Below are 11,769 nucleotides of genomic sequence, written 5' to 3'. Positions count from 1 at the left end.
CAGCCTGATCGACTCCTAACTGCTCTCCTCTCGGTCTGATTGCCCCCAACTGCCCTCCCCTGCAGGCCTGGTCCCTCCCAACTGCCCTCCCCTGCAGGCCTAATCACTCCCAACTGCCCTCTCTTGTAGGCCTGGTCCCTCTCAACTGCCCTCCACCTGCTGTCCATCTTGTGGCAGCTATCTTGTGTTCACATGGGGGCAGCCATCTTTAACCACGTGGGGGTGGCCATCTTTTGTGTGTTGGAGTGATGGACAATTTGCATATTACCTCTTTATTATATAAGATATATATATATATATATATATATATATATATATATATATATCTGTTTTAATTATGGTAGTTTTGTAGTTTAGTTTGAAATCAGGGAGCATGATACAACCCACTTTGTTCTTTCTCAAGGTTTTTTTGTTTGTTTTTTTTTTTTTGGCTTTGTGGGGTCCTTTATAGTTCCATATAAATTTTAGGATTAATTGTTTTAGTTTGCCGAAGAATGTCATTGGTACTTTAATAGGGGTTGCATCAAATCTGTATATTGTTTTAGGTAGTAAAGAAATTTTTTTCTTAATTTCTTGTTCTGATGGTTCATTATTGGTGTACAGAAATACAACATATTTCTGTATATTGATTTTACATCCAACTACTTTACTGAATTCATTATTTCTAATTGTTTTTCTTGGTAAAGTCTTTTGGGTTTTCTATATACTATAGCAGTGGTCAGCAAACTGTGGCTCGCGAGCCACATGTGGCTCTTTGGCCCTTTGAGTGTGGCTCTTCCACAAAATATCACGTGTGGGCTCATACATACAGTGCAATTGAAACTACATGGCCCATGCATAGAAGTCAGTTTTCGGCTCTCAAAAGAAATTTCAATCGTTGTACTGTTGATATTTGGCTTTGTTGACTAGTGAGTTTGCCGACCACTGTACTATAGCATCATGTCATCTTCAAAAAGTGCCAATTTTACTTATTTTTTATTTGGATGCCTTTTATGTCTTTTCTTTTCTTTTTTTAAATACATTTTATTGATTTTTTACAGAGAGGAAGAGAGAGGGGAGAGAGTTAGGAACATCGATGAGAGAAAAACATCGATCAGCTGCCTCCTGCACACCCCCTACTGGGAATATGCCCACAACCAAGGTACATGCCCTTGACCAGAATCGAACCTGGGACCTTTCCGTCCACAGGCTGACGCTCTATCCACTGAGCCAAACCAATTTTGGCTTATATCTTTTCTTATATGATTACTGGTTCCTATACCTTCCAATACTATGTTAAATAGAAGTGATAGTGGACATCCTTATAATAGCTTGTTGCGTAATCTACCCTTCTAAACTAGTGGCTAAGACACCTTGTAAGGCAGATTAACAAAAGAAGAACTAATAGAAGTATACTAACTAACACATGTAACTCACATATACATAGGAGATGCACAGAGAAAAATGAGTAACTCCTCCATGTGGCTTAAGTCACCAGTTTACCTTAGACTAAAGACAAGTGAAAGAAAGGTGTGTGTGGGTGTGGTGTTGTGGAGAGGGAAGGTTACCAGAAAAAATACCATAATCAAGAATGAACTTTATTATTCTGATTTAAGTTGGTACCTCCTCCATTGATAATGTCCTGTGATTTAGTCATGTTCCTCTTCCATAGAGAAAATGAAATACCCTTATAGATGCAAGTTTCCTTTATATAAACAAATGTTCCTTACAACAGGATAACTTCTATTCTTGTTTTCAGAACTTTCCTTGTATTTGCTGTTTCTCAGTATAATTAGCTCAAAGGAATTTGTGCCAAAGAGACATATTTTGGGGTGACATATTCTGCTACCTGTCATAACAAAATTGCCAATCTGAATTTCAAATGAATCAGGCAAGTTAATTATTTTTTTGAAGGTTACACTATTACCAGAAAGGGACTGGGCTCTGAGTGAGTGTGCTTCAGCTGGCCTGTAGTGTGTGGTTAGTGATTACATGCAGGAAAGATTCCACAACACAAGTGCAAGTGATTTTGAGACACTTATTAAAGATGAGGACAGTGAAACAAGGACATGGGATAGAAAAAGCAACAAGAGAGAGACAGTAGGTGTGACTGCTTTGGCTCTCTAAAAACATTATGGGAAAGAAGTGAGCTGAGGTGGGGCTGCTGTCAGTACTGGAGAGTTAGAGATAAGAGGGCCTTGGGAACAGGTTCAAGGGATTAGCCTGGGATGAGCTGCCACTACCCACTGCTCCCCTAGTTGTAAGTCTCGTGGGGTCCCATAGAGTTTAGGAGGAGCATGCCTGGGGTGGGGGGAGAGGAGGATGGAAAAGGCACTGGCATGTTCCCAGGAAGGAGAGCATGTGCTGGGTCCTTCATCTTGAGGGGTTTTAAAGATTGGGAATTTAGAGGTCGTCCCAGGGAAGGATCTCAATAGAATATTCGTCAGATTTTCCAGGTCTATCCTTTCTCAGTCATGGTTTCCTCTGATGGGTCAGCACCAGGGTAGGGGGTCATTAATTATCTCAGCTGGTCCTGGCATTGCTAGACTGGTTTTGCTGCTTTCCTGGGCCTGGAGCTGAAATACAACTGAGGCCTAGATGTTATCTGTAGGAAGGACAGGTCAGGGTATAATTTAAACCACATGACCGGCAATATGCCAGGGGAGGAAAAGCCATCCTGGGGGTGAGGTCTGGTGCCAGTTTTTCCCATTGCTAGGCACAGGGGCCTTTCCACCCTGGTGACCTTCTGTATTTGGCTGTAAATTACTCAGCCAGTTGTTCATCTATATATCAGTTCCTCTGTTCCTCTGTTTTCCCAGCTTCTTACTATCCTGTCTCAACACCATGTTTTACAACCATGTAAATGATTGAATGGGATCAGGATATGCCACCCTAAAATATGCCACTTGGACACATCAATTATTTAGAGCTGAGAGCAATTGAGAAACAGCTAGAATTAGAACTGTTGAAATAAATTTCTAGGCCCCAAATGCAGTTTTTCTTGCCCAGGGTACCATGTCAGTAAACAAACTTACATTACTGTCATGTCCCTGTAATTGCTTGACCAGAAACCCAGTATATTTAGTCAACCAATCCCCAAATGCCAAGCCTACTCTGAGCATTCTCACCCCAAACAAGTTCACCAGGTGGCCCCAGCCAAGCATATATTTTCTATTTGTTTCTCCTTTGTTCTTTTTTTTTTTTTTTAAATATATTTTATTGATTTTGTACAGAGAGAAAGGGAGAGAGATAGAGAATTAGAAACATCGATGAGAGAGAGTCATCGATCTGCTGCCTCTTGCACACCCCCTACTGGGGATGTGCCCGCAACCAAGGTACATGCCCTTGACCGGAATCGAACCCGGGACCTTTCAGTCCCCAAGCTGATGCTCTATCCATTGAGCCAAACTGGTTTCGGCTCTCCTTTGTTCTTTATTCTTTATCCTATAAAAGCTTATTGTCTTCTGCCCCATTTTGCAGTTCTTATGTCTACTTTACATAAGCATTACATAAAGTTTGTTTGCTTGACCTTTTTTTTAAAACAGTTCTCTGCCTTTACTTCTGCTTAAAAGCAGGGCATAAATTTCTCCCTTTTTCTGTAACAGGAGGAGGAAAGCTATTCTTATCACCTGTCATAAACTGAGGCATATTAAAAATCCTAAGAGCTGATTTAAGCAAAAATTGATTTGACTGGAACAGCCCCAAACCAGAAGTGGTTAGAAGTATTCCACCAATGGTAGCTGGGGGCAAGACTTTTATAGAGAAGAAGTAGAAGTAAGAAAATCATTTGCTTGGCTATAGCTTAAGTGGCTGTATTATTTGAAAAAGCCTAGTTGGTTATTTGTAATTGGTTGTCCTTGGGTTTTGGTTTCTAATCCTGAGGCATTTCAGGCTTGGGTTTTGGTTTCCTTATGAAGGCTGCTAAGGCATCAGAACCACATCAGTCTAATGGCCTCCTTGTTAATTAATTTATCACACGGGAGGTGGAGAGCTGGCATAGAAATGAGTCTGCATAAGCAAATCTTACTCAAGTAACTTTTATCCTCTATTAGATCCCTCCATATATTTCCTAGTCACTTTTTCTTCCCTGGAAGCACCAAACCTCTCTCTTTTGTCTAGTCATTTCTCCAGAATGTATCAATACCCTTTGTTAAAACTATATAGCCTTGAGAGCTACCTGGGTAAGGCCCAAGATGACTGCTTTCATCTAATATCGTGTTTCCCTGAAAATAAGACATCCTCCGAAAATAAGACCTATTTACAGGTTTCCTTCTGAGTGAAATATAAGGCATCCCCTCAAAAATAAGGCCCCCCCCCAGGCTAAACATGAGAGATTTGGTCCACTGATTCTGAAAGAAATGGAGTCACAAGAAATTCACCAGGAAATTCAGGAATTGGATTGTTATGATGATGTTCCAGAAGATGATGACCTGACTATCATTGAATAAATGAGTAAATTCTTGATAATGTAGGATTCACAGTTTGTCTGGTTTGTGTTGAAACTACCGTACTTCCATACTGTATACAGGTCATAAATTTCCTTTATTTTCATTTAACAATAAATGTGTACCATATTCTTCTTCATGGAAAAATAAGACATCCCCTGAAAATAAGACCTAGCACATCTTTGGGAGCAAAAATTAATATAAGACACTGTCTTATTTTTGGGAAAACAGGGTACCTATATGAGGGAGGCATGAGTGGTTTCTATCATCTCCTTGAAGGTCAAGTCTAGCCAGCATGCTGCTATAGCTGTATGCTGTTGTAGGGGAGAGATGAGAACCATGGCAGGGTGCCTTGCCGAGGATCAGGAAGGCACCTATGGGGCTGGGTGCCCCAGGCCCACAGAAGTTTCTCTCTGAGTGTTTCTGATTTGTATTTTGTAAGGCACACCATCCCATCCCCCAAAGTGGTTGATTGTTGGAACGAGAAGAGGGCCATGTTTGGGGTGTATGATAACATGGGATCCTGAGAAATTTTGAAAAGCACCCCAAAGAACTAATCAAGGGCCCCAAATGGCTTTGAGGCTGGAAGGGGAATAAATAGCAGCGTTGTATCCAAAAGAAGAGAATGGCTGGAAATCAGATGTTCAGTGATGACCTATACAACCTTAACAAATGCATCAGCTATCTCTACAAATATTTTAACTGACGTGGAAAGTACAGGTAGGAGAGTAAGCTGGGGACTGTGGAAGAGACATATCTCACATCCAGGGTGTTTCAGTATAACTGTTAGCCAAATGAGTGGCTGAGGCTTGGAAGAAAATTCAGAGACAAAAGAGGAACATTTTAAAGAAATGCTGTCCCACCAAAGTTCTTGATGACTAACTACATTGTGTGGAAAATTATGAACATCTAAGACTGAATCATAAGAGTCTCTGAATATGATGTTTTAGGAATACTGTTACCATATTATTCTTTTATATTTTCTTTTTTTTACTAATACATATGTACCAGAGTGAAATATGATAAAAAAAAAAATCTCTATATAAATCTATGCTTTCAATAAACATAAAAACAGTTCTAATCACTTCAAGTTTTTCACTTCTTTTTTGGTGGAATTCTAATGAACATATATGTAATAACATTAATAAAAATGGTACATCTGCCAAAATCGGTTTGGCTCAGTGGATAGATCGTCGGCCTGCAGACTGAAGGGTCCCAGGTTCGATTCTGGTCAAGGGCATGTACCTTGGTTGTGGGCACATCCCCGGTGGGGGTTGTGCAAGAGGCAGCTGATCTAACTCTCTATCCCTCTCTCTTCCCCTCTATAAAAAAATCAATGAAATATATATTTTTAAAAATAAATAAAAATGGTACATCTTTTTTCCTGTTAATCTGTTTTTTGTTGATTTGAGTTGCACTTCCTCAGGCTAAGAAGGGAGAGGCACTTAAGCTACAAGGTAAAAGGAAAAACTGTATTGTCCAATGTTATTCTTTAATTATCTTTCCAGATTAATCTTTTGTTTGCTTGTTTCTGTTAACTAAGTGTTGATTTTATATGTTAATCAAAATCTGTTAAATAAGATACATTTTTTGATCCAATTAAGCCAATTAATACCAAAACAAACATTGTCCTTACATATTTTTTTAAGTATACTGTCATTTTTTTATGTAGTCTTTCAAATGCTGATATAAAACATATTTTAATATCATTTAGAAGTGATAACATGAATGAGGTGATAGCCCAGAGGTGTCAGGTAGACTTTGTCTCTCTTAACAAAGAAAATACTTTTCTTAATACAATGATACAGAGGAGGGAGTGCAGGAAGGAGGGGGATTGGAAGAGAAAGAATATTTTTTACAGAACAATAATTTAAGCATTAATAACTATTATGTTAAGTACTTTATCATTTCTCATTGATTGCTCCCACTACCATCTCTGTGGTGAGAAGACATTTTCAAATTTGTATTTCACAAAGGACTATTTACTTCAGCTCTGACTAAAATACTCTAGATTTTCAGACTATCTTAAGCAATCTATGAATTTAAGCAATGAACTGTTTGAATTTGATCTCCTCTGGAATCTTGTACCACTAAATTTCTATCAAATCAGAAGGGGGAGATGGAAGTGTGCTAGGTGTAGATTCAATACAACTCATCATTCTAATTATACTGTCTATGGAGGCCAGAGGACCAGCTGTCAAGACCTCAGGAAGTTCACTTTCATTGGTGAATGAACCTTTGCTTTGCAGGCTCTGAACCTTTGCTTTGCAGGCTCAAAACTTGAATTTTTGTCAGCACATTAAAAGCAGTCTTCTCTTGGCATACTCATATAATCTAAGCTTATAGAGACTCAAATGTCATTTTATTAATTTACAATGGGCAATGAAATATTCATATGGATTGTATGCTTACATCAACAGAACCAGTGCATTTACTCTATAAAGGAAAATCTACCCAGGAAGCCAATTATAATTGAAAATAGGGGTGGTGATGGTATCTGCTTTCAGAACAAGAGGTAATGAATGATGCACCTTAAGGACAAACTTGTCATATAGCTTAGAGTGTTTTGAGTCTGTGAAGTTCTCTCCTTTCCAACAACAACAGAGTTGAGTACAAATTGGAGGAACACATAGGCCATACAGCTTTAGTTTTGGGGGAGGGTGTGAGAGTTGAGGATGAGAAGGAATTAGACAAAGGAAAGATGAATGGAGGGAACATTTCAGGCATATGGAATAGCGTAGTTAATGGTCCAAAAGTAAGGGAGGGATTTGTGATGAGCCAGAAAGCTTGAAAGATTGTTCAGCATGCCCGAAGTGACAGTGTAAATAAAATAATGGAAGGAGATTAAGGGTGGAGGGATTAGCTGAGAGGACTGGGCACTACGATCTTGTGGCTATGGGTGCCACCATCTACTTGACGGAGTGATGGTTAATTTACACATTATCCTTTTATTAGATAGGAAGAGTTGCTTTACAGGGTTCCTTAAACTATTATCTTCCTATTTATGAAGATATAGTCCAAATATAACAATTTTGAGAGCAATCAAACAGTCTTTTCATCTGGTTTGATATTCTTTTTTCTTTTGATATGTATGTATGTATGTTTTTTGACTCTTCAATTTTTTTCAATATTTATGGAAAACAACCTATTCTCAAGCCCTGATGGGGTCCCTCAGCATGGCCTCATCCTCTTATAATACAGGACCCCTTAGGGAATGTCAAAGAGCCAATTTTGGCCAGATCCCGCAGCCCAGGCTGAAGGACCCCCCTGGTGCACGAATTCAGCCTCTAGTATAAAATATAAAACTGAAAGCAACAAATGAACAAACAAATAAAAACTTGTAGACACAGACAACAATAGGGAAAGGAGAGTGAGGGGAGTCAAATATATGGTAATGGAAAGAGATTTAACTTTGGGTGGTAAACACACAATTCAATATACAGAGGATATGCCATAGAATTTTACACTTGAAAACTATATAATTTTATTAACCAATGTCACACCAATAAATTTAAGAAATAAAAAGATAGACAGTAAAGAAGTTATCAAATGAGTCTGAGAAGGAATTGAGGAGAAAAAACAAAGTATATTGTCAAGGAAGCCAAGAGAATAAAATAATTCAAGGAGAGAGTGGTCTACTATTTTGAATGTAAATAAGAGTCAAAGTAAAAAACAATAAAGTTGCCATTGGATTAGGCAACATGGAGGTCATTGTGATCCTACATGAGCAGTCTTATTGGAGTAGGTGAGAAGGTGACTGGAGAAGGTTAAAAAAATAAAATGTAAGGTAAAAGTGAAACAACTATAACTGTGAAAGCCATTTTGGCGATCTAGAGAAAGAAGGCAGGAGGAGAGTGAAACAGGACTGCTGCTAGACTGTGCTGAGTTCCTTCCTGAGGTCTGTGGCTATACAAGTAATGTAAAACGAGCCCAACTGCTCCATTTGTACATGTGCATCTCTAGTGATATAGTTGGGTTTGGCTTCTGCTAGATGAAAACAACAGAGGAAGAGAGAGGTGAAGAAGTTATATATATTTACAAAAGTGGATGGATCATAAAGTTGGATCATACAAAACTAGATTTTGATGGAAATGAGGACCCTAGGAAAATGTGTGATAGTAAGAAAGTAAGAGGAGCCCAAGGACTGAAGGTCTTGGTGAAGTCAAAGAACTGATGGAATCCTAATATCTAAAAAGGCAAGGGCTGTCACGACAGAAACGACCGGATAGATGACTGAACAGCAGACTGCATGAGGCAACCAGGCCAGCAGAGGAGGGCAGTTGGGGGCAACCAAGACCGTGTGTGGGGGAGTAAGAGGCAACTAGGCTGGCGGCGGGGGGGGGGGGGGCAGTTAGGGGCGACCAGGCCAGCAGAGGGGGGCAGTTGGGGTGACCAGGCCAGCAGGAGGGCAGTTAGGGGTGATCAGGCTGGTGTATGTGTGTAAGTTGGGGCCGACCATTCCAGCAGGGGGGCCAGTTGGGGGCAACCAGACTGGTGGGGGTCAGTAAGGGGCAATCAGGCCGGGGGGAGCAGTTAGGGGTGACCAAGCTGACATGTGGGGGGAGGGCAGTTGGGAGCCGCCAAGCTGGCAGGGGGAGGCAGTTAGGGTGAACAGGCTGGCAGACAGGTGAGTGGTTTGGAACCAGTAGACCTGGATTGCGAGAAGGATGTCCAACTGCTGGTTTAGGCCCAATCCCACCACAGGGGATGGGGCCTAAACCGGCAGTCAGAAATCCCTCTAGGGTTCTTGGATTGGAGAGGGTGCAGGCTGGGCTGAGGGGATCCCCTTCCTGCCCTTTCTTCCACCCCCCTCCCCCCAGCCATCACCCCTATGCATGAATTTTGTGCACCAGGCCTCTAGTATCGGTATAAGAGAGCTGAATAAATAGGATTTAATGGCCAGATAGGGTAAAATACCTGCTATATGTGGGAAGCTGCTAGATTAGTGAAGGGTATTTTTATATCCCCTGCTTATTTTCTTTTGCCATAATCAAGATCTCTAGCCTATTATTCCAGGGACGGAGTTATCATAAATTGCAGGTGTGGACTGAAAGGGGCCACAAGCTAACCTAACTCAGGGAAGACCTGTGTGGCAGCCTTGCAAACTAAGAGACCTAAAGTAACCATGAAGGATGTGGTTTGAAATTAAAACCTTTTAACTGAAAAGCAGTTTACTAGTATAGTGGGTAGCCATGTCCTAGGCCAGTATTTTTCCTGAAAAAGATCAACTTCATCTTTACTGAACTTATTTCTTTTTGCATTTAAGATAACATACCTGTAGGATTTTAGGGTAACTTGTAACTTCTCTTTCCCCAGACACCAAGGGCACAGCCAATGCGCAGGGTGCCAGGGCAGAGACCACAAATTCCCTCATTATTATTGTTATCTCATTGATTGTTGACTGTTAACTATCCTATATCCACCTATGTAAAAGATGTACCTATCATTTTACTTTTTATTCAATCCCAGAAGTTTTCCCACATTGCTTTCTTCTACCTCCCTAATCTATCAGCAATGAAATTCATGTAGTCCATTTACAATACATCTCCTCTTTTAATTGTAATGTATAAATCAAGGTGAAAAAAATCATCATTCTCCAGAGCTTTATCTCAATATATTGAGATTCTGCTTTCCGGCAATTTTCGACAGTTAGACTCAAACTCACAAAAATTCTCTACAGGTTTTGGTGTTTCTTACATTAACACAGGAGATCCCACAGATTTTTTAATAACCCAGTTGTTAAGATGAGAGTCTATTTATTAGAAGATTCCATAGGAGAATTCCAGTAAAATTCCAGTAAAGATGGTCTTAGCTTGTGACATTATAAGTAGATTTAAACAAAATTAATTTTGGAGGAAAAAAAAAAAAGAGAAACAATATTTTCAATGAAAAAAAGTGTTTTCTTTCTCTATTTACAATACTTTTGACACCAAATGTATGGGGTTTTACTCCACACCAAGCAATTCTCCAATTTTCTGGACACTAACTGGGTGTCCTACAATTCAGTTCAATCCTGACACCATCTATGCAGAGTTAGCACAGACTCCACAGACTAAGGGCTCAGTCCCACAAGAACACCCTCCACTTCAGACACCAGTCAAAAGTCCTAAGTTGTCACCTTTTCTCTTACCAACTGGCTCTAATTCGGGGGTTTCCATAACAACATCCTTGGGTTCAATAACTTTTTATAACAGCTCAAAAGAACTCAGAGAAATACTTCACTTACTATTACTAGTTTATTATAAAGGATACAACTCAGGGACAGCTTAAATAGAAGAAATGCATAGGGCAAGTTATGAATCAAGGGTCTCAGAGCTTCTCTTTTCTCTCCAGGCACATCATTCTCTCAGGAGCTTGATGTGTTCACCAACCTGGAAGTTCTCCAAACCTCATTGTTCAGCTTTTTTTTTTTTTTTTTTTTTTTTAATGGAAGTTCTATTACATAGGAATAATTTATTGCCTGTTGGTAATGAATTCTTCCAGACCCTCTTTCCTTCTGTAAGTGGAGGGGGTGGGTCTGAAAATTTAACCTTTTAAAAAATATATATTTTTATTGATTTCAGAGAGGAAGGGAGACAGATATAAACATCAATGATGAGAGAGAATAATTGATAGGCTGCCTTCTGTCACTCCACACTGGGGAGCAAGCCGGTAACCTGGGTATGTGCCCTGGCTGGGAATCAAACCCTGACCTCCTGGTTCATAGGTCGATGTTCAACCACTGAGCCATGCCAACAAGGCTGAAAGTTTATACCTTCTAATCATGCCTAGGTCTTTCTGGCGATCAACCCCAATCCCAAAGCTATCTATGGAGCCCAGACCAATAACTCATTAGCATAAAAAAAGATACTTATTACTCTGAGGATTTCAAGGATCCTAGAAGCTCTGGTGTCAGGAACCAGGGTCAAAGGTCAAATATTAGAATGAAAGATGCTCCTGGCACCCTAATAATGAGGACATTACAAAGGTTTTAGAAGCTCTGTATCATGAACTTGGGGGCAGACACCAAATTTATATTTATCATATCACACAGTTTTATCATCTTAGTCGGTGAAAATATTTCCCATATTGTATGAAAACAACGCACCTGTGTCTGGAAAGATGGAAAAGTGTGCATTTTGCTCTGTTCATCTGGAAGTATTTAAGTGTTCTATTATCAATAGTGATTAATAATATATTAGTTGGAGTGACTAATGACTCTTTTGCTACACTATAAGCACACAAAATAGAACATTTGAAATAGAAACGACATGTTACATCATATAATATTTTACACTTTACATGTTACATTAACTCATTTGAGAGTAATATTTGTTGCATCTTTTCAAAAGTCTATACTTTCCAA

At 39.6% G+C, this 11,769-nt stretch overlaps 1 pseudogene; it reads left to right on the top strand.

The window, feature by feature from the left end:
• The first annotated feature begins 4,687 nt into the window (after window positions 1-4,687).
• Window positions 4,688-5,347, top strand: LOC118728548 (annotated as a pseudogene).
• Window positions 5,348-11,769: the final 6,422 nt, after the last annotated feature.

Source organism: Pipistrellus kuhlii, unplaced genomic scaffold (genome assembly GCF_014108245.1).
Source record: "Pipistrellus kuhlii isolate mPipKuh1 unplaced genomic scaffold, mPipKuh1.p scaffold_m20_p_3, whole genome shotgun sequence".
Taxonomy (NCBI): Eukaryota; Metazoa; Chordata; class Mammalia; order Chiroptera; family Vespertilionidae; genus Pipistrellus; species Pipistrellus kuhlii.
This window is presented reverse-complemented; position numbering and strand designations above follow the sequence as displayed.